The sequence below is a fragment of the Arachis ipaensis genome, chromosome B5 (assembly GCF_059453495.1).
Source record: "Arachis ipaensis isolate K30076 ecotype BB chromosome B5, ASM5945349v1, whole genome shotgun sequence".
Classification (NCBI taxonomy): Eukaryota; Viridiplantae; Streptophyta; class Magnoliopsida; order Fabales; family Fabaceae; genus Arachis; species Arachis ipaensis.
Genome location: NC_142440.1, coordinates 51,143,282 through 51,168,106, shown reverse-complemented (window position 1 = coordinate 51,168,106; position 24,825 = coordinate 51,143,282). Strand labels below are relative to the sequence as shown.

The following is a 24,825-nucleotide window of genomic DNA, read 5'->3' as shown; positions in this document are numbered from 1 at the left end:
GCGTTGTCCTTTAACTTTGATAAGTTCAGAACTTGAAGGATGACTTAGGTGATAAACTCCGTACGGTTTGGCCTTCTCTACTCTGTATGGACCTTCCCATCTGGATCTCAACTTGCCTGGCATGAGCCTCAGACGAGATTTGTAAAGGAGGACTAAATCCCCAGGTTGGAACTCTTTCCTCTTGATGTGCTGATCATGTGCAGCCTTCATCTTTTTCTTGTATAGTCTTGAGTTCTCATAAGCTTCTAGGCGAAGGCTTTCCAGTTCTTGTAGTTGCAACTTCCTTTCAGCTCCGGCGTTCTCCATCCCCATGTTGCACTCCTTGACTGCCCAAAAGGCTTTGTGCTCTACCTCAACAGGGAGATGACAAGCTTTTCCATAAACTAAGTGGAACGGACTCATCCCAATGGGTGTTTTGTATGCTGTTCTGTATGCCCATAGTGCATCTTGTAGCCTGGTGCTCCAGTCCTTTCTATGAGGTTTGACTATCTTCTGCAAGATACGCTTTATCTCTCTGTTCGACACCTCGGCTTGCCCATTGGTCTGAGAATGGTATGCTGTTGCAACCTTATAAATTATCTCATGCCTCTTCATTAATCCTGTTAGTCTCCTGTTACAAAAATGGGTGCCTTGATCGCTCACGATTGCTCGTGGTGATCCAAAGCGACAAATAATGTGGTTTCTCACAAAGGAAACAACAGTGTTAGCATCATCAGTGCGGGTAGGAATTGCTTCCACCCATTTGGAAACGTAGTCCACAGCTAATAATATATAAAAATAACCATTAGAATTTGGAAATGGACCCATGAAGTTAATGCCCTAAACATCAAAAATTTCACAGAAAATCATAATTTGTTGAGGCATCTCATCCCTCCTGGATATATTACCAAATTTTTGGCATGGGGGGCAAGATTTACAAAATTTAGCAGCGTCTCTAAAAAGAGTAGGCCACCAGAATCCACAGTCCAAGATTTTTCTAGCAGTTCTTTAAGGGTCAAAATTTCCTCCACTCTCAGATGAGTGACATGCCTCTAAGATGGACTGGAATTCTAATTGAGGCACACACCGTCTAATTACCTGATCAGCGCCATATCTCCACAAATATGGGTCATCCCATATATAATATTTAGACTCGCTTTTCAGCTTGTCTCTTTGATGCTTAGAAAAGTTAGGAGGAAATGTGCAGCTAACTAGATAATTAGCTACAGGTGCGTACCAGGGAGATACCTCAGATACTGCTTGCAGGTTATCAGATGGAAAATTATCATCTATAGGAGTAGAATCATCCTTAATGTGCTCAAGACGACTCAAGTGGTCTGCCACTAAATTTTGGTTACCACTCCTATCTTTTATTTTTAAATCAAATTCTTGTAATAATAGTATCCAACGTATGAGCCTTGGTTTGGACTCCTTTTTAGATAATAGATACTTTAAAGCTGCATGGTTCGAATACACTACTACTCTAGTACCAAGTAAATAAGCTCGGAATTTATCCAGAGCAAAAACAATAGCAAGAAGCTCTTTCTCAGTAGTAGTATAATTGGACTGGGCAGCGTCTAAAGTCTTAGACGCATAAGCAATAACAAAAGGATCCTTACCTTCGCGCTGAGCCAACGCTGCTCCTACTGCATGGTTGGAAGCATCGCACATGATTTCAAATGGCTGGCTCCAGTCTGGCCCTCTCACAATTGGAGCTTGAGTCAGGGCGGCCTTCAGCTTATCAAACGCTTGCTTGCAATCTTCACCGAACTCGAACTCAATATCCTTCTGTAGTAATCTGGATAAGGGAAGTGCTACCTTACTAAGGTCCTTAATAAATCTCCTGTAAAAACCTGCATGGCCAAGGAACGAACGGACTTCCCTCACAGAGGAGGGGTAAGGTAAACTAGAAATAACACTCACCTTTGCTGGGTCTACAGAAATGCCATTATTAGATACCACATGTCTTAATACAATCCCTTGTTTTACCATAAAATGACATTTTTCAAAATTCAATACAAGGTTTGTATTAACACATCTATCTAATACTCTAGATAATCCATCTAAGCAAAGGCTAAAAGAATCACCATAAACGCTAAAATCATCCATAAAAACCTCCATACAGTTCTCAATAAGATCAGAGAAAAGACTCATCATACACCTTTGGAAAGTAGCTGGTGCATTGCACAAGCCAAAGGGCATTCTCTTGTAAGCATAAGTCCCAAAAAGACATGTAAAAATGGTATTTTCCTGGTCCTCAGGAGCTATATGAATCTGGAAATAACCTGTGTAACCATCTAAAAAGCAATAATGTGATTTAGCTGATAGGCGATCCAGCATTTGATCAATGAATGGAAGTGGGTAGTGATCCTTACGGGTAGCTTAGTTGAGACGCCTGTAATCAATGCAGACTCTCCAAGCATTCTGAACTCTAGTTGCTATGAGCTCTCCATGCTCATTCTTCACTGTAGTGACTCCAGACTTCTTGGGCACCATTTGTACTGGGCTAACCCATTCACTGTCTGAAATGGGATAGATGATACCTGCCTCCAATAGTCTGGTCACTTCCTTTTTGACAACTTCCAAGATAGTGGGATTCAATCTTCTTTGGGGTTGACAGACAGGTCTTGCTCCCTCTTCTAAAAATATTCTATGCTCACATACTTGAGGGTTGATGCCTACTATGTCTGCCAAACTCCACCCAATTACTTTCTTATGCCTCCTCAGTACATCAAGTAACTGCTCTTCTTTTTGGGAAGTGAGTTCCCTTGCAATGATAACGGGGAACTTCTGCTCATCTTCAAGAGAAGCATATTTGAGATATGGAGGAAGAGGTTTCAGTTCCAACATCTGATCATGGGTAGGCTCTGGATTGTCTGGAGCTTGTGAAAATGCTGAGGTGCCCTCATTGTCAGTCAAGAGGGTCCCCACACTTGGACCTTGTCCAATGTTCCTCTCTTCTAACTCTTCCTTGTGAACTTCAGCTACAGTTTCATCTATAACATCACACTGGAAGATAGAATGATCTTCTGTAGGGTTGTTTATGACTCCATTCAGATTGAAGATTACTATGCAGCCATCTATTTCAAAAGAGTATGTTCCTGAAAAAGTATCCAATTTGAATTTTGATATCTTCAGGAATGGTCTTCCAAGTAGGATTGATGATGGATTATCTGAGTCATTATGGGGCATCTCCAAGATATAAAAATCAGTGGGGAATGTAAGCCCTTTAATGTTCACCAAAACATCTTCAGCAACTCCAGCAACTGTAATGATGCTTTTATCTGCTAACACAAAACGAGCTGCCGACCTTTTTAAGGGAGGGAGCCTCAAAATATCATATATAGACAAAGGCATTATACTAACACAGGCTCCTAAATCACACATGCAATCATAAATTACTACTCCACCAATAGTACAACTAACTATACAAGGACCTGGGTCACTACACTTCTCAGGTAATCCTCCCATTAAAGCAGATATGGAACTACCTAAAGGAATAGTTTCTAACTCATGAATTTTGTCCTTATGTATACATAAGTCTTTTAGAAACTTTGCATATTTAGGTACTTGTTGAATAACATAAAAAAAAAGAAATGGTTACCTCAACCTTTTTGAATATTTCTACTATTTTGGGATCGGGTTCCAGCTGCTTCCTGGGCTTCCTTACAAGTTGTGGAAATGGAATGGGAGTGGTGTTTTCTACAGTGTCTGCGCCTCTTGGTACTTCCTCCTGTGGTTGAGCTTCTTCTTTTTCAGTTATGTCCTGTATGTCTTCTTCCTCTTCAACATCTTCTATTCCTACGACCTCTTCATCTGAGGCTTGCTCTGGTGGGCTTGGCTCCTCGTGATTCCTCTCCTGCAGTGTGGTTCCAGACCTTAGGGTGATGGCATTAATGCCCCCCTTCGGATTGGGTAATGGTTGAGAGGGAATTCCAGTGGAACTTGAAGGTTGGTTATTGGAATTTTGCATTGATCCAATCGGTGAGACAAGAGCTTGCAAAGTAGCAGTTAGACCATTCAGACTGGCATTAATATTATTTTCCATGGTCTGTTGACTTCGCTCAAAAAATTTTAGTGGCTCTTCATTAGGAGATGAAGAAGGATGAGTAAATTGAGAGGTCTGCTGTTGGGTATTCTGTGGTCCTTGGGACTGTCTCAGGTGAGGTGCTCTGTAAGGTTAGTTCTGCTGCCTGTTGTTGTTATTATTCCACCTCAGATTTCCCTGATTATCTCTACCTCCTCTGTTATTGTTGTCCCTCTAATTCTGGTTAGAATTGTCCTGCCATCCATGGTTATTATTTCCACCTTGATTGTACCCTTGGTTGGGGCGATCATAGAAGTTATGAGTGGATGCCACCATGTTGTCTTCCTGTTGGAGTTGCAGGCATTCATCAGTATAATGGCTATAATCAGCACAAATTCCGCAAACTCTCTGTGGGACTAACTGTTGGCTTTGCTGTGCTGGAGAAGGTTGAGCTTGCTGAACTTGTTGTTGATTCAATTGCATCTGCTTCAGCAAGTTGGTCATTTCACAGATACTCTAAGCTAGAGCAGTAGTCTCTCTGCTAGAGGATACTTCTGCAACGGCTTTTGAACGGCCTTGTTTCTGCCTGTGGTTCCTAGTAGATTCAGCTAAGTCACTGATCAATTGCCATGCCTCATCAGTGGTTTTGTACTTCTTCATAGACCCCTTGCTAGCACTTTCCAATGTGGTCTTATCTTGGGGCCTCATGTCCTGTATGATATAGCTGAGTAACACTATCTTGTTGATCCTGTGGTGGGGGCATGCTTCCAGAAGATTATTGAAGTGCTCCCAGTATTCAAAGAGAGTCTCGTTGTCATCTTGAACAATTGTGGAAATATCTTTCCTCAGTTTATCAGTAACTTCAGATGGAAAGAATTTCTCCAAAAACTCTTTTCTGAGCGTATCCTAGTTGGATACATTTGCTAGGGGTTGAGTGTAGTACCACTCTCTTGCTTTTCCCTTAAGAGAAAATGGGAAAGCTTTCAGCAAAATTGAAGTTTCATCAGCACCATCACGCCTGACAGTAGAACAGGCTGCTTGAAAATCTCTCAGGTGCTTGATAGGCTCTTGAGCAGGTAAGCCATGAAACTTGGGCATCAAATTCAGCAGTGCGGTCTTTATTTCAAAATCTGTAGCCACCACTGGGTGATGCGCTTGAAACGGTTGCATTGTAAAATCAGGGGCTCCTTCCTCCTGGATGGTAACTCTTCTGGCTGCCGCCATGTTACCTGTACATAAATAAACCAAATCAGTAGAACGGGGGCTGGTTTCTTCCTCAGATGGCGTTTCAAATCCGCCCTCAGAGAGGACTAACCGACACCGAGCTTGCCTTATTCATGAGATGGTTCCTTCAATCTCAGGATCGAATACTGGCAAGCGTGGATCAGGAAGTGAACGCGTCATCTAGCAAAAAAAACATGCAGCTCACAGTAGCAAAATAAAATAAAATGCAAATAAATAAATTCTAATTAATAACTTTAGCACTCTATTGCAACACCCCGGCAACGGCGCCAAAAATTGATGCGGGCAGAAATTGGTGAATTAAAAATTATTAGAATATATGCGTTGTAAGTATAGTTCTTAACTCGCCAGAAATCCACCGCTCAATTTAGAAAGGTGTCACAGAAAATTGAAATTTAAAATACTGGGAGTATGAATCCCAGGTCGTCTCCCAACGAGTTGCAGGAAAGGGTGCTATTTTATTAATCAGATGTTTTCGAAAAGGTTTGAGTTGAGTAAACAGGAAATTAAATTGATGAAATTGAATAATGTAAATAAAATCCTTGACTGGGAGTTGATTACATGGAAGCCCTATTCTTGATGGAACACTCTTAAGATTAATTGACAATTGAGAGTTATTTCGTTTAGTTATCCTTTACTAAGTAAGGGAAGGAAAAACAAGTTGGAATACTGTTCTATCCACAAGACCCAATCCACTCTTGGGAGGATTGGTGTCAGGAATTAGAAAGCAAACCAACAATAACCAAATTACAATCTTTCTCTTGAATCTTCCAACTCAAGGGTTCCTTTCAATCAACTCCCCATCAAGTTAGGGAACTACTCACTCATTGTAAAGGTAAAATTCATAGCATATAAAAAAGAATTAAAGAAAGATATTGTAAATAAAAATTAAAAATAGTCAATTAAAAATAAAAGTGATCCTTGTATTAAATAATCCTAAAAATATTCCAATGGTAAAATTAAACAAAGCAAAGAATATGGAAGAGTAAGCCAAGTAAAGAAAACGAACTAGAAGGACGAAGTCTTGATGAGGTAATAACTCTTCTCAATATCCCAATGCAAAAAGCTAGAGAAACTAAAATCCTAAGAACTATCAATGTCTTGAGAGAAAAACCTAGGGGAGGAGTAAAACTAGATCTAAAAACTAAAAACTGTGTAGAATGAATATTCTCTCTGGTTTCTGCATGTTCTCTGGCTCTAGTCTGCTGTTCTGGGCCAAAAATTGGGTCAAAATAGGATCCAAAATCGCCCCCAGTGATTCTGCAAATTATGCAGATCACGCATGCCACGCGATCGCGTCACTCATGCGGACGTGTCTTTCGCATTTCGCTTCACCACGCGGACGCGTCGTCCACGCCTCCGCGTCGCTCGTGCTTTTCCATTTCGCGCGATCGCGTCATCCATGCGGCCGCGTCACTGTGATTTGATCTTTTCCGCGCGGTCGCGTCGTCCATGCGGCCACGTCGCTTCTCGCTGGTCATCTCCTCAATTTCTTGTGTTCCTTCCATTTTTGCTAGCTTCCTTTCTAGTCTCCAACTTATTCTTGCCCTATAAAGCCTGAAACGCTTAACACACAGATCACGGCATCGAATGGAATAAAGGAAAAGTAAAATGTATAATTAAAAGTCACTAGGAGGCAATTTTCACTCATGTAATAATTTCAAGAAGGAAATATAAATGCATGCTATTTTAATGAATAAGTGGGTCAGGATCATGATAAAACCACACAATTAAACACAATATAAACCATAAAATAGTGGTTTATCACTGACTAGAACACCACTGACACTGCTGGAGCTACCGTTGCTGCTATTGTTGTTCTGGCCCTGCCCTGGCTCCACTCTGAACCGTTACCGCCACTGTTTTTCTGATGCTGAGACCTTTCGCCATCACTGGAGCTGCCCAAAATCATCATGGTAGCTGCCAAGAGAGTAGAACGGGTGTTAGAACTGCCAATGGAGCTGCTGTGTTTAGTGATTTTTGTGAGTTTTGACTTTGAGGTAGGGGATTTATTTTAAAAGTTAAAACGTTTTTTAATTTTAGAATGCCTGTAAAGTTATTCGGATAATTGCAAATATTTAATAATGATTAAGGGTTGATTAATTAATGTGAATTGTTTGAAATATGTTTGAGAATAGCTAGTTGGAGTGATTATTCTGATGTGTTATTAGAATTGAATGTGGTTGTGATTACGCTGAATTGTAATTGAAATTAGATGTGGTTGTGAATTGTATTTCGAATTATTGATTTTGGCGATGAATTGGTTGAGATTCTGATCCTGAATGGATTACTTTGAATTGTTTGATATTGAAATAGAAATTTAATATATTGGAATGGCTGTAAAATGGATTTGTGACAGGTTGGAATTGGTTGAAATGTAGCTGCAAAAGGTGATTCATTTAATGTTACTTATTAAATTGAAACATGATGAGTTAATTACTGAATGAAATGTATTTGAGAGAAGTTAGTTGTGGTGATTATTCTAACTTATTTTTGAAGTTGGATGCAGATGTGAATTGAGTTTGAGTTATGGTTGTGATATTGACTGGCTTCATTATCGTGAGTAATTAACTGATGAGATTTACTTTGGTTTGAGGCTGTGATTGTTATTGGTTTTCTAATTGAGGACGGTTAAAGGATTGAAGGTTGACTACTGAACTATTTTCTTGAAGCATGATCTTTAGAATAAAATGGTAACTTTGCTAATAACTAAATAACTTTAAAAATAACTAGAAATATGAAAGATGGTGTTTGGAATATTAGTTATGAATTCTTGAGGCTGGACTGATCTACCTTTATAGAATGCTTTATGAAAACTCTGATTTTAATTAATGTTAGGATGTTGATTGTTAAACTGATTTATGATGAAACGATTACTGAGATTCTGTTGTTGTGAAAACTGCTGATAAAAGGGCTAGTGATTTGTTGAGAAAGAGGGAACACGTAAGGGTGGCTAAGTCTGAATTTTAGGGGAAGTGCTGTCGAAATTTTATAAAAATCTGAGGTTTTATTTGAAAATTAATTTTAGAAGATTTGAATTTGGAAAATCATATTATTTGAGTTTTATTTAGATGAGAAAAGAAATATACTATTTTGAATCTGAATTACCAAGGAAAGGTTTATGTTTCAAGTTTGAATTATTTAAGAAAGGAATTATGTTTTGAATTCAATTTAATATGAAAGGAGTTATGTTTTGTGCTTGAAATAAAGGATTACTTTTCAGGAGTTTGGTGAATTTTATAATATTTGGATTCAAATGATAAAGAGAAATGGTTTGAGCCAAGATGTTGTAAAAGTGAAAGATGTAAAGTTTGTATAGTATGATTGAACAGAGAAAGAAAGAGGTGCTGTATAAGAATGTGAAAGTGATGATGAATAATGAGAATGATAATGAATGATGGTAATGAGAATGATTATGTGATGATCTGCTGCGTGAAGGCAGTCAGATAGATAGTAGTACGACCACAGAGTGTATTCCAGTGCTACACAGCTATTGAGAGCTATACCTGCAACTGATAACCTGGGATCACTTGCAGAGGATATTAATTCATACACGGCTTGAATGCCGCACCTGTAAGGCAAGGATTGCTTACAGAGGATATCATTTCATACACGGCTAGAATGCTGCCACCTTTAAGGCAGAGTCTGCTTACAGAGGATATGATGCATACGTTAGTTAGTGAGAACTGTACCTATGCTCACTGGAAAACCATACCCGTTTCAGTTGCTTCGGGTTACGTCGGGAGCGGGTAAAAACCGACAAATGAGCTCATTACCTGCACTAGGGCTAGACATGCATCATCCTTGTTTTTGCACTTGCATTTGATTGGGTTTGCTCATTGTATTTCCCTGTGATCGTGTTGTTTGCCTTGCTGTGACTTGTTTGTATGTTGAATTGAATCTCTTGTTAGCGTTATTAGCTGTGAATGTATGAAGGTGATTAAGAATTGATTTTTTGATTGAGAATTAATTGTGTGGCTGAGAGATGGTTAGTGTGACCAGTTTTACATTTTGGAATTTGTTTTGAGTTTAGAGATTTTTTTTAAAGAGGTAATTAATTAGCTAAAGTAAAACCAAGAGTATTTTCAAAAGAATTTGATAAAAATATAGTTTCCTTGAGTATGTTAATTATTTGCATGTTAATCATTACTTTTACGGCATTCCCATTCCCTACTGAGAACGTGTGGTGTGTTCTCACCCCAAAATATTTCACCCTTTCAGTGACACAGGTTCGAAGACTCCGTTTGAAACTGCAGGTGAATATAGAATTTATTTATAAGTTAAGTTTATGAGTTAAGTTTCTTTCATAGCTGTTGTCCCCTGAGATTTTATTTTACATAAAGGGGTAGGTTTAGAATATTGTATTTGAGTTTCATTCGGTTTCTTTTGTATAAGACTTATTATTAATAATATTTATGTGATTATTATTTGTTGGAAATCTTTGAACCATGACTTTAATGAATGGAAACAAAATTTTCTGGCATTTTCTACTAAAATAGAAATGCGATATCGAACTAAAAGCTCAATATTAGATAGTTAATAAGGAAAATAGGTCAGTAACGCCTTACTTTTGGTACGATCATGACGTACTGGAAGTTGGATCGTTACGGCCCCCATGGAAGGCAGCGAAGCAACGCTATTATATGTTTACCAAAGTGCGAAGAAGCTCCTCCTGAATATGCGCGACGGCGTGGAACCCCTCGAGCGCCTCGACTACTCCGCCTCCTCCAATCTCTCCCTCTCCCTCTCCAACTACATCTCTCAGATCCAATCCCTATGCGTCCAGATGGATCGATTCTAGCACTCCATCGCCACCAAATCTCAATGCGATCTCTGGAAAAGGTTCATTCCAAAGCATCCTCCTCCTTCGCCCTTTTTTAACCTATTCTGCATAAGTTCTAATAAAAAATTTTGTTCTGCAACACACTAGTTATTAGGCCATGATTGTTCTGAAATAAACAAAGTATCTGCAATGGATGAAATAAATTGCCTTTTGGTTGAGAGGTAAAAGTTTAATTCCTTTTGGTTGAGAAAGTAAAAGTTTAATTCCCTTTGGTTGTGATAAACCCCTTTTAGGGTTTTTCTTGTGCTTAATTTAGGGGATTTTATCACATTTTCTCACATTTATCCAAGGAAATAGCATGGTTTCATGATTGTCTCCTAATTTGTGCTTAAGTGTTAAAACATGCTTTTTAGTCCCTTAATTGCTAATTTTGATTCACCTTTGATTCCACTAGATGCCTTGATATGTTTGCTGGTGAATCTAGATTGGAAAGGCTAGGAATGGATCAAAGGAATGGAAAGGAAAAGCATGCAAGTGGAGAACTCATGAAGAAACAAGGATTTGGGATGCTGAGATCGACGCACACGTGTGGAAAGTGACGTCACAAGGCGATGCATACGCATGACATACGCATACACATGGATAGCAATTTGTCAAGCGACGCGTACGCGTGACCCACGCGCACGCGTCGGTGCTCGCACGTGACCCACTTAAAGTGAATCTGCTGGGGGCAATTTCTGGGCTTCCCAGGCACAAATCCAACTCATCTCTGATGCTATTTAACTCAAGGATTGAAAGGGAATCAACACATGAGATCACATTAGTTTAGTTTAGTTTAGTTTAGTTTAGTTTTGGAGGGAAAGTTAGTTTCTAGAGAGAGAAGCTCTCTTTTCTCTCTAGAACTTGGTTAGAGGTAGATTAGGATTTCTTAGATCTAGGTTAATTTCATGCTTTGATTTACTTTTCCTTTTGTAATTCTTGTTCTTCTACATCTCCTCTCCCTAGTTTAGCATTTAATTCTTGTAATTCTATACTTTAATGTTGTTGCACTTTTGTTCTTCCATTTTCCTTTAATGCAATTTCATGTTTCATGTTCTTTTATTGCTTAATTGAAATATTGTTTTTAATTTCCTTGTAATTGATAGTTGTAGATTTACTTTCCTTGCAATTTGATTTTACTTTCCTTTTATACCTTCCAAGTGTTTGACAAAATGCTTGGAAGGATGTTAGAGTAGAATTTTATGTTCTTCGCTTGGGAAGGTAACTTAGGAATTCTTGAGTTACTAATGTCCAAGTGATTGATAGTTGGTAGCCATTGACTCTAGCTCTCATTAATTCAAATAATGAATAGCTAGGACTTATGGACTTGGATTGATATAGCTCATTTGACTTTCCTTTACTTGTTAGAGGATGATTTAATGTGATTAATCCTTACAATTATCATATTGTGGTTAGTGATAAGGATAGAGATCCTTGACCACCAAACCTTGCGAAGACCTTTTTATCATTTGAATTTCATTGCAATTTACTTTTCTTGTTTCTTATCCAAAACCCCAAAATATACCTCATAGCCAATAACAAGAACACTTTATTGCAATTCCTAGGGAGAACGACCCAAGGTTTGAATACTTCAGTTATTTTTATAGGGGTTTGTTACTTGTGACAACCAAATTTTTGTATGAAAGGATTATTGTTGGTTTAGAAACTATACTTGCAACAAGAATTTATTGTGAAATTCTAAACCATCAAAAATCCAATCATCAGGTAGAAAACTAGGTTCTGTTTGTTAGGAGAAAGAAGGGATTGAGGGAGGTATGCTAGCTTTTCCTACAAATGAATGAATGGATTGTATAGTGACTATTCTGTAGATGCTCACCACTTCATCCACTTATGGTAACATCCTTATGATTTTGCAAAGAAAAGCATAGCCTTGAGGAAAACTAAGTCTTAAATTTTTACAAACAGTTCTGTAAGTTTAAGTTACTATTTCTATACTTCAAAATGCATTCATTTTAATACATTTTCCATCAAGTCCTGTTTCTAATCTACATAATTTTGACATAGATGCTGCAGTTGAAAGCTTTAAAAATGCACTGGTCTTAGAGCCAAATGATGGTAAGTTGTGATTTTGTATAAAGCCTTAGTTAGACAAGAACTACTAGTGTACTTATATAGGTGGACATTTAATTTTGTTACTTACAGCTGGGATTAAGAAGGAACTTGCTGCTGCCAGGAAGAAGGTGAGTGTATATCTAAGTTGAGCAAGCATGAAGGTGCATTATAAGCGTATTGCAAATTTAACTCATTATATTATGTTGTAAGTTGCTGATAGGCGTGACCAGAAGAAAAAGGCATATAGCAAGATGTTTCAATAAGCATTTTCGGTAGGCTAAGCAAGGTAACACTCAAATAAACTTTTAGGGATATGAATTACCTTGAACCTAAAAGATAATTTAATGTAAAGATATTCAATTTGCATGTTACCTAAACTTCAAAAGTAATTCATGTGAAGCACTGAGATCTACTTGTTTTCCTTTTTCATTTTCAATACTTTAGGGCGGAATTGAGAAAAACCATCTTCGTATTGTTCACTCAGTTTAAGAGCTATGAGGTTCAATTCAGTTTTGAGCTATGAGTTGCATGTGAACTAGTTCTATGTTCTATCCTCTTTAGCTTTCTTCTCCCACTTCAGTCAAAAATTTTGTGAAATTTATTGTGATTTACTGATTTTGTTTAAAATTTATATTTACTTTTTCTTGTTTGTTTGAAAAATATTATTATATTTAAGATAGATAATAGGTGATTAATTTATCATTAATTTGTTGTTGTTCAAATTTTTATGATCAATAAAAGTAAATGGTAAAAATATAAATTCACCATTACAGAATATTTGAGTTATTCTTTTCTTCTTTCTCAATTATCTTTACTTTCACTTATAATTCTCTTAATATTTCATGCAAATCCCGAATTTTAATAATTTTATTTCAGTACCATGTCACCATCAAAGCACCATGGCTGCTACATTGTATTTAAAGTAAGATTATGAACTATAAATCTAGATTTCATTCACTTTTTCTTCTTGTTTCGTGTCCTACTCTTTAGTTTTCCCAATTGTTCAAGTATATGGCCTATGTGATCATTGTTTATGAGACTTACTGTTTGTGATTAATTTGGCATGTTATCTTTTTATCTTTTTAGCTTTTGCGATGTGTTTAACGGTTCAGAAAATAATAGATAATAAAAGATACCTTGAAAATGTTGGTGATGTTGATCTACACCTACTCGAGCGAATTTTGCCACACTACACAGTTGATCAGTTGATGCGTGTGGAGAAGTGAAGTAAGTTATGTTTCTCGCTTTTGTCAACTATGTATGGAGCTATCACCAGGTGAAATGGTTTGCCTAATTTGCCCAATATGCTATGCAGTGAGCTGATTTGAGTCCAGTGACTGATAAGTTATGGAAAGGATTCTTTGAAAAGCAGTACAGGTCAAAAATTGCACCAAGAAAGTAATGAGGAGGATGAGAGAAAAGAAAGTGTCATTTAAATGGAAGCAGTTGTACGAGGTGAATTTTTTACTTGGCCATTCTTTGCTTTCTTTGTCATAATTCTTTTTGGTTCGACTTGGTTATATTTTGGATGAATGGGGTGTATTCAATAAAAATTGTTAGTTGCACTCACCATGTTAACTCTCTGCAGGGAAAACAGAAAGAAATAGCCGAGGCTGAGAAGGAAGTATCTAATCAAATTAGGAATCTGTACAAGAAAGAATATGCAAGTATGTTCCTAGTGTGTGCATTATTAGCTATTTGTTTTAGTTTTTCTTTCCTTTCCCGCTTTGCTGAACGTGAATATCCTTTTGTCTACCTAATTTGAATCTTCCTCAACCTTTTAACATACATGTTTGTTTTATCCAAACAAAATGCTAATATAACTTGATAAACATACATGTTAACTGTTAGCTTGATGAACAATGTATTGGAATCCTATAGAAAAATAGAGTAGGCAAGTACGGCTGTGCACTAAAACTCCACTTTCGAGTAAAAAAAGATTCTGGGGAGGTAACTAGTTCACTCTACTACTCTTCTTTATATTTTATTTATGTTTCATCAGGTTGGACCTTTAGTTGTTTAATCTTTGAGGATCTGTTGTAGATGGACCAGGTTACAATGTGTCAAATTTGAAGAGCAACATAATGAAGAAGTCAAAGATAGAATTTCTAAAGAGGTAACTTATAATGCTAGATAGAAGTAGGGGCCTTAAGGTTTATAATAATTTCTTTTCATCATATCAATGATCATATGTTGGGCAAAATAAATTAGTAATATAATTATGGTTGTTTTGTTGTATAATTTTATTTTATAAATATTGACCCATTTGTCTTTTCTAATTTTACAATCATGAGATGAAAAATCTTGCAGTGATGAAGAAGAATACTTTCCAGAAGACTAGTAGGTATATATGACAGCAACTTTTTGGTTAGAAACTATTTCTTCAATACCTCTTTTATTTCATCTGGTTTTGGTGGCATTTAGTTTTCTCATTAATATATATAAAGATAATTTATTGAAATAAGTGCTATAATTTTACATTTTCTTGTGGTATCTTTTTTAATATTTCAGAATAAGTACAAGAAGGCCAAGTCAATTGCTCTTCCCTCTCGTGTATGAGACTATTATACTGATTTAAATCTTTTTATTGGTTACTCTTGTTTGATTGGTGGTGGTAAGCTATATTATTTTAGAGTTTTATGGAAATTTCAATATACATATCACTGAGGTTTTTTTCATTGAAGTCACCTATCAAAGAATGGTAGTTGTTCCAGCATTTACCATGTGATGTAATTTTATGGATTTTCTCTTCTTTTCCTGAACAAATTGTCATGCTCTTTTCTTATTGAAGTTAGCTTTTCATATGATCTTGATTCAGATTCAGGTGGGAATCCTAAAACCTGTTCTCAAAGAGTTTGAAAAAGTGAATAGAAAATAGAAAATTTATTTTTGAAAGCGGCAAGCAACTGTTTCGTTCCTACACGCTATTTCCAAATATAATCATATTTGACTTAGTCTATGTATGTATGAGTAATTTATGACATTTTTATTTTGAGTCTTAATTTAGGCATATCTGAATCATGATGCTTAAACTGTGGAAGAAAAAGCTGATTGAATGAAAACTGATTATTTTAATTTGAATGTAGGAGATGGGTCGGAATAATGAAAGTTGGAGTGTCAAAGTAAGAAACAAAGATATTGGAGCAAGCTCTAGGGATGAAACTCACATAAGAGACCAAGAAACTAAATCTGGCTTGCTTTAAAGCTAATTACCAAAGGAGGAAACTTTTGGCCTCCAAATCTTATTCATCACTTAGCTAAGTTACTTGTATTCATATTCTAAGTAGTAAAAATAGCACTTATTAGATGGTTTAAATACATTATTAGATATTAACATAGTTTAGGGAACTGGATGGTAGATTTGATTGATTATTGCATATTGCAATGCTTGTATCTTGGTTAGTCTAGTAAGACAAGTTTTTGTATAGTAGTTATTACTTTTGATTTTCAATACAAAAAAATCATATATTATGTTTAGTACTTTGTTTATGAGTTATATAATATTTCGTTTCTGGATTATGATTTTTTGCAATTGTGAAATTTTAATAAAAAAATTATTTGTTTAACGCGATAAAAACGACGGCAAAAACTACCTTTTTAAACAATAAAAAATGTCACTTTAACCAACCAATGCCAAGGTAAAAATGGCGGTTCAAAAACATCATTTTAACCAACCAAAAATGCCGTTTTAACCAAGTAAAAATGGCAGTTTCAAATGTTGTTTTAACCAATAAAAATGCAAATGTCAGGGTAAAAATGGCGGTTCAAAACACCATTTTAACCCGGTAAAAACGGCGGTTTCAAATGCCATTTAAGCCAACTAAAATGGCACTCTATCAAGGTAAAAATGGCGGTACAAAAATGCCATTTTAACCAACCAAAAATGCCGTTTTTATCCTGAAAATAACGGCGGTTTGAACTGCCGTTTTAACCAACCAGAAAATGCCATTTCATTTGGAAATAATGGCAGTTCAAACCGCCGTTTTAACCTATCTGAAAACCACCATTTTAACCTAGGAAATTGTGGCGGTTTTTTGAAAACGGCCGTAATATCCAGAATGTCGCCCAGAATTATATCGCTTTCTAAAACCGCCGTTCTTGAGACCAACTGAGCACATCTCTAGGGGAGTGATAAACCCCAATTTTATCATTTATCTTGTGCTTATTTTAGGGGATTTTATCACCTTTTCCCATATTTATTCAATTAAATAGCATGGTTTTTCAATTCTCCGTTAAATTAAATGTAAAAACATATTTTTTTAGGCCCTTAAATTAGTGATTTTAATTCACTTTAATTCCATTCGATGCCTTGATGTGTTTATTGAGTGATTTCAGGTTCATAAGGCAAGTATTGGATGGAAAAAATGAAGAGAAAAGCATACAAAGTGTAGAATACATGAGAAAACAAGGATTTGGAATTCATCAACCCACGCGCCCGCGCAGCAGACGCGCACACGTGGAAAGTGAAGTTGCATGGCGACGCATACGTGTACATGACGCGTACGCGTGGATAGGAATTTTGCCAAGCGACGCACACGCGTGACCTACGCATACGCGTCGATTCTCTCACGTGACTCACTTAAGGGAAAAACAGTGGGGGTGATTTCTGAGCTGCCCAGGCCCAATTCCAACTTGTTTCTGATGGTATTTGATGCGGAATTAAAGATTGAGCAAGGGGGAGCACTTAATTAGTCAACATGAGCCTTTACTTAGTTTTCTAGAGAGAGAAGCTCCCTCTTCTCTCTAGAATTAGGTTACCATTAGGTTAATTTCTCTTAGATCTAAGTCCAATTTCATGTTTTCATCTTGTTTCCTTTACAATTTCTTGTTTCTACACCATGGTTCTCTTAGTTGGTAGTGTTAATTTCTCTTTTTGCTCTCTTTTATGATAATGAACTCCTGTTGGATTTGGTTACATTTAATGAAATTTGATATTTGAGGTTCCTTTGTTGTTGAATTGGGTTGTTGATCTTACTTTCCTTACAATTTGTAGTTGGTAGATTTATATTTCTTGCACTTTTATTATGCTTTCCTTTTATGCGTTCCAAGTGTTTGACAAAATGATTGGTTGGATGTTAGAGTAGAATTTGAGCATTCTTGGCTTGGAAAGAGTAATTGGGTAATATTGAGTCATGAGTACCCAACTCATGTTCATGATCTAGAGTTGTCAACTAATATTGTTTCCAGTGACGCTAATCTCTTGCTAATTCAATTAGTAAGTGACTAGGACTTTTGGATTGAGATCAGCTAGTCTTATTAGACTTTCTTCGAGTGTGAGGATAACATGATACCTTCCTCCATCATCGGGGATGACGTAATAAGATAAATTCTTGTTTAGTATCGTGATATGATTAACTAATCTTGTTTGACTTTCTCCCTATGTGAAGATGACATGATACCTTCTTCCATTTGATGGATTTGACTAAATAAGATGAATTAATCATTGCATGACTAGAATAGAAAGCCTATATTCTCAATTCTTGCCATGAATGTCTCTCTTTATTAATTGTCTCTTTTTATTACTTGCTTTCTTTAGTCACTCGCTTGATTTACTTTTCTTGTCATTTAGTTTATTGCCCTTTTTAAAAATCAAACCCCTTGTTCTTTCATAGCCAATAATTGACCACTTCATTGTAATTCCTTGTGAGATGTCCCGGAGTCTAAATACTTCGGTTAATTTTCATTGGGGTTTGTACTTGTGACAACTCAAATTTTTGATGTCAGAATTGTTTGTTGGTTTGGAGCTATGCTTACAACGAAGTTCTTATTCCTATAAGAGAAATTCTAAACCGACACGACAATTACCCATTTTCAATGGTGCTATGTTATTGGCTATTGTATATATTGTGAATAGCTTGATTTTTGGTTTGTTTGATGGTTTTTGCTAGTTGTAGGACTTTAGCTTTCTTTATTTCTTGTTAGCTTTTGTTTTTTATTCTCTCTTTCACTATGAATTCTCACCCCTTTGGCCATGAGTTTGGTTCAAAATATGTTGTAGAAAATGGAAGCTTCAATGAGGATGTGCATCAAGGATTTGGAAATCAAAGGTGGGAGGAGTCCCAAGCTTATGAACAGCCTTCTTGGCAACAACCCCCTCCCAAACTAAGTTTGACAAGAGTGCTTGGGGATATGACTACTCTCCTCATGGAGATGCGCAAGGACCAAAAGGCATTTTATTTCATCCGATCCATTCAAGCACCACCCCAACATGACTACTCTTTGGATTCTTATGGGTATACTCCTAATCCTAATGCATACCAATCTAATGTATGTGATGACCCTTATTGTGATTGTCAACCACAACCACCATATACATATAACCCCTTTCCCCAACATAGTTTTGAACCACCACACTCACAAGCATCATACCACCAATCACCTCCATATACCCCCAATCCATATCCACCATTCCAATACTAATACTCCCAAGAACCACAAATTCCATATACACCACCTTAAGACTTTCACCAACATGAACTACCATCCCACTACAATGCCTTTCTCTCAAACAATGAACCTTCTCTTCCACCACCGCCCCCTGATGAAGCCCTCACACAAGAACTAAGAGATCTTGAATCTCATATCCTAAGACAACAAGAAGGGACGAAAAAGGAGTTTAAGGAGCTAGAAGCCAAGATGGCTATCGTAGTAGAAGCCGTGAGTCACATAGCCTCCCACCTAAGCTCAAACATCCCAAGTACTCCCATTGTTGAATGTGGAGAAGCAATCAAGGAGCATAGTGATGGAGTGAATTTGGAGCTCCAAGATGAGGAAGAGAAGTTGAAGCAAGAAGTGCAACAAGAGGAGAAGGTAGAGATTATCGAACAAAAGGAAGTAGTGGTTGGGTACTTAGGATATGTTAAGTACATAGAGGAATCTCAAGTTGAAGAGCCTTCTTTCACGGAGTTTAGAAGGGAAGTTAAGGAGGAGAGTGATGTTAAGGAATTAGATAGAGAGTTGAGGGAAATTGATCAAGAAGTGGATTCCATCATTAGTGATTTTTTGTCCACATTGATCAATCCCCTTGATGATTTTGTTGAGCCTTCTTCCATTGGACTAGAAAGAAATGTTGAGGAGGATGTGCAACCTCCAAAGCATATTGTGAGTGAAGAATTGGAAGAAGTGTTTCAAGCAAGAAGCTCTCATATACATGTTGATTCCACATCAACATATAATCCTTTTAATCTTGATGAGTCCTTCCCCGTGATGCTTAGAATTGATGTTGAGGTAGACTTCACTAAACCTCCTATTTATGATTTGAGTGACAAGGAAGAGATAGAAGAAGTTGGTGAGCAAGGAATTGAAATTGAAGAAGCTTTGACGTTAGGATTTTTACCAATAAAGAGATTCATAGAAATAGTTGCGTTGTAGATATAGTCTCTAAACCGACAAAAATCCCTTCGTACAAATGTTTTGGGTGTCACAAGTAACAAACCCCTTTAGAAATTGTTGACCGAGTATTCAAACCTCGGGTCGTCTTCTCAAGGAACTGCAAGGAAGTATGTTCTTATTATTGGCTATAAAGGTTGTAATCGGGGTTTAGAAGATGAGAAGCAAGTAATTTAAATGACAAGTAAAGTAAATGGCAATTAAAATAAATAAATACTGTAAAGCAGACTTTAGGCAAGGTAAGAGAAGTTGGAGGTCCAACGTAGTTATCTCTCTCAACTATAATGAAAGTTGAATCTAAATTCCACTTGGTCAACCTTTACTAGGGCAAAGGAAAGTCAGGGGACTAATTAAATTGACCTTTGAATCCTATTTATTTCCTAGGAAAAGGTTGGGATTACTTAAGTTCAGCTCAACTAGCAAGATAACGATTATCAGTTATGTTGAGTTTAATAACTGTTGAGTTACTGAATTCTTAACCAGGACCAAAAGGGAAAGAAGTAAAATTGCTGGAATAATAAAAATGTCCTTAGATGGGAAGCAATGGTAACTTAAATCAAAGAGAACAATCATAAACTGAAAATACCTCAATTATCATTAATTCAAATAACAGTCTGTAACATGGAAGAAATTCATAAATTCACTGATCAATTCAAGTGCTGGAATAAATAAAAGTAAAAGGAAGCTAAAACAAAGAAACGTAAAACCTGGATTGAGAGTCACTCTTAAAACAATAAGAAATCCTAAATCCTAAGAGAGAGAGAGGAGAAGATCTCCCTCTCAACTAAATCTAAATCATTGAAAAATAAAATATGCGAGCTCTCCTTTTGAATGGGTGCATTCCCACACTTTATAACCTCTGGTCTATGCTGTCTGTACTTGATCTGGGCCAAAAAGGGCTTCAAAATTTGCTGGGGGCGTATTCTGTAAATTCTGATACGAGGCCTCTGTCACGTGTCCGCATGGGTCACGCGGTCGCGTCATTCGGAGCTTTTCCTTGCCACGCGGTCGCGTCATTCATGTGACCGCGTCATGTGCGTTCTGCTTAAGGCGCGCGGTCGCGTCAGTCATGCGGTCACGTCGCTGCATCTTTGCTTCTGGCACGCGATCGCGTCATCCATGCGATCGCGTGGATACCAGTTTCCTTAAAGCTCCTTTTTGCTTTCTCCTTTCAGTTTAGTGTGTTTCCTTTTCCATCCTTTAAGTCATTCTGCCTTAGAAAATCTGAAACTACTCAACACACTAATCACGGCATCGAATGGAAATAAAGGTAATTAAATTAATTAATTTTAAAGCTTAGAAAACATGTTTTTCATTTACATCACATAATAAGGAAGGGAAAGTAAAACCATGCAATTAATGTGAATAAGTAGGTGAAGGATTGTATAAATCACTCAAATTAAGCACAAAAGAACTCATGAAATATGGGTTTATCAACCTCCCCGCACTTAAACACTAGCATGTCCTCATGCTAAATCCAAGGTAAATAATTAAGGTTAAAGTGATGGAATGTCATGCAATGCAACCTAATTTAAATGCAACTACCTAAATGAATGATGCATCATGCAACTCTTATCTTATTCACTCAAATATAAGGCTTACATGTAGTTAAGTTAGTTCATATTCTCAAGGAGTCATGTATATATATATATATATATATATAGCTAACCCTTAAATAATAAAGCATTTTAGCAAATGAGATGGGAAAGAAAACATTGTACAAACTTGCAAAACAATTATTAGATTTAAGCATTGATATATGTTGATGAGTTATTGAACCCTCACTGGATTTTGTGTTTACTCTCTAGTCACTCAGTGTTTATTGGGTTTATTCACTCTATTTTTCTTTTTATTCTTACTTTCTATAGCTTTATTCTTCATCTAACCAATCAACAATTATAGAATATAGTCATACCAAAAAGTCATGAGGTCTTTAATTAAGGTTGTAATGGAGCCAAGGTAAAGGTAAGGATTTATGTATAGGGTCAAGTGAGCTAATAAGTGAATCCTTAATTAGACTAAGATCTCACCTAACATACATATTTAGTAAAACAAAATCTCTTTACCTATTTTCCCATATTATCCCACTTATTGTTACATACTCATGTTTCACTTTCTATTTATTTTATTTTATTTTTTTTATTTTTTTTTATTCCAAGGCACATGGCAATTAAATCACTTTGATTTTCTCATGAGCATGCTTCCCAAATTTATTTTATTTCTTTTAACTTCTCTACCTTTTGTTTCTATCATCCATGTTCCCAAAAGGTTCCCCACATTTAACTCTATTCATGATTTTCTATCTTAAGCTAACCAAGGATTCACTTGGGATTTTCTTTTGTTTTTCTGCTTAAGGCTAGTAATTTGGCTAAATAGAATAAAGGGGTTTTAAAAGTCTCAAGGGGACTAACAAGGTTGATGTAAAAGGTAGGCTAATTTGGGGTAAGTGAGCTGAAATCAATTGATGGCCTCAATCATTCTCTTGGTATGTATCTACATTCTATATTCTATAATTGGACATATAGATTAAAGCAAAGTAAAGAACATCAGAATAAAAAGAAATGAAACACACAGAAATAAAATTATGGTTTGAATGCAACCATACAATTAAGCTCAAGACTCACAGGTTGTGTGTTCTCTAACTCAAGCATCATATATCATTTATATTTTGTATGCAGGTTTAGTTAAAAATTCCCATTATTCTCATAAAAAATTTATTTAGGGTAGCTTTTAAAGTTTTAATGTTCCTCCTTGATAAAATGTTGTCAGCTTAACTACATCATGTAATGCTATATATAAGGTTTTTGGATTTAAATCTGATATATTCAATTTCCTAGCTTACTTCCTTTTTATACTTTTCTATTTAAACTATACTATCTTATGCTAAAAAGGGTAAACTATACTAATTAATCCACTAATAAATCAGAATTACAAACTAAACTAAATAACTAAAATAAACTAAATGGCTAAAATATGAACTAAAGATGCAAAATGCAGAAAATAGAGTAAAAATACATAAAAGCAATGTATAAGTACTCGGAAAATAACAGTAAAAGAAAAAGAGAAAAATACAAAAAAATATCCAAAATAAAAGAAAAAGTATGTAGTGGTTCACCAAAATAAACGCCAGAGATGGCGACCTCCCCACACTTAAAAGGAAGCATCGTCCCCGATGCTCAATCAAGCCGGGTGTGAAGGAGTGTCATCACTGGAAGGGATGGTAGCTGGAGTCTCAGTGGTGGTAGCAGGGGTAGGTGGTGCAGCAGTGGAAGAAGAGGGTTCAGCAGACGGTGGGGCTGACTCATCAGTAGCAGTGAATGGTGGTGGTCTGTGGCCCAAGGCTAAGAAGTTCCGGCTGTGCGGAATGATCTTCCAGCAATCCGCCGCTGGTGGTCTCTCATCGGCAGCCTCCCATGGCACGTCAGCTCGACGGCCAAGCTGTGTAACTAGATATGGAAAAGGGAGGGTGCCTCAGACGTGGACCCTGGCCATATAGTGCCGAATGAAACGTGGCAGATAAAGGTCCTTAACCTCCAGCACACACCAAAAGAGGGTGACCATAGCAGCCGGGATCTCCGTCTCGTGAGTACTCGGCATCACATAATTACTCAAGATCTGATGCCATAACCGAGCCTCATCGTTTAAGTATGCTCTCTTAATCCCTTTAGGCATGGTAGTGTCCTGACCCATCTCCCAAGGGACTATCGGGTCGAGAGCTATCCGTGCCTTCACGGTATCCCAATCAAACTGCATCTGACGCATGTCCTCCTCAGCCTTTGAATAAACATCAGGCTGATCGGACTTGGCTGGGAGCCGGAGAATGTCCTCTAAGGCCTCTTCAGTGACCAGAATTTGTTTTCCTCTCAGGTTCACTGCATCTAGGGTAGTGAGATAGTAGTTGCAGTAGAATTCTCGTACCCAAGATGAATTAACCTCTGTCAGTGTTCTTTCCAGAAAGAACCAGTCCCTTTGCTTGATTTGCTCAGTGGTGTACTGCTGGAGTGCTTCTGGAATCTTCAGAGTTCGCTCCAGGTATAGATTTCTGGAGTTTGCAAAAGCCGGGTACTTCAGCTCACAGTACCGGTTTGCAAATTTTATAGGATCATTCGCAGGGAGCAGCTGGTCAGCTTTTTCCTGCTGTGTGAAGTTCTTCTCCCGCCATGAAGAATCGTGCATTAGAGCGATGATCCACTGGGAGGAATCTCCTCTCTTGCGATTGCCAGTAGCCTTGCCTTTTCCTTTCCTTTGTGAGGCAGACATCCTGAAAAACAGAAAACCAGGAAATGGATAAAATAGGAAAGCAAATAGGCAATTAAACAAAGGAAACTCAAAGCGGCAAAGGAGAAATAAGATAAGGAAAATGAGTAAATGAAATGTGATTAATTTATGTTAAATAGAAAAATAATCAATATCCTATGGTTAGAAAGTTAGAGGAAAGTGAAAATAATCCGAAAAGAGATCAAAAGGGTTAGTATGGTTAGAATTTGAAAAAGAAATTAGTAAATTAAAATTAGTGAGTTAGTAAAGTGCGGGTTAAAGTAAGTGGCATAGAAAAATTCCATATAACAAGGATTCACAGGTAAGAATAGAAGTACTCATAATCGAACAAGGAAAACAGGGTGATGCTGATTCGAATAGAAATAAAGAAAGCAAAAATTGGAATCAGTGAATCGCAAATGCAGTTTATGAACCAGGAAATCAAAGAGGATAAGAAAGTCTGCCATAGCATTCATGAAATGGTTTGGGTAAAGCAGAGTAAAACAGAGGTCAGAAATGCCAAACCAAAACAAGAATGAAAACAATTTACAAAAAATTTGGGCAGCATTCCGGCTAAAATTGGATTGTCCCGGAAAATAAACAGCAATCATAGCAGTTCATATGAATTAAAAACTTGCTGCAGTTACCAGTGATGAATAGAAACAGGAAAATGTAGAGTAACAAGCAGCAATTGCAAGAAATCACAGCATATGAACGAGGTCACAGGAACAGCAGAATTGCAGTTATGATAAAACATAAACATGAACAGTGCAAGTAAACAGACCTAGATCCACTAACCACAGCCTAAGCTACCTAACAACCTAAAAATCCACTACAGCATGCATATCTATCTATCCTAAGTATGAACAAAAACGGAAAAAAATAAAGAAAAATGACGAACGGATAAAAGGGGGTTGCATTTTGCGGAACCTGGTAGGCGGGTGGGGTGGAACGGGGAAGAAGGTAGCTGCGGCGGCGGGGCACGGTGTCGCGGTGGCGGCTGAGGGGGCCAGTGGCGGAGAGAGGGTTTAGGGTT

General features: G+C 37.0%; 1 pseudogene; it reads left to right on the top strand.

Moving 5' to 3' along the window:
* Positions 1-13,553: 13,553 nt before the first annotated feature.
* LOC110272044 (uncharacterized) lies at positions 13,554-14,263 on the top strand (annotated as a pseudogene).
* Positions 14,264-24,825: the final 10,562 nt, after the last annotated feature.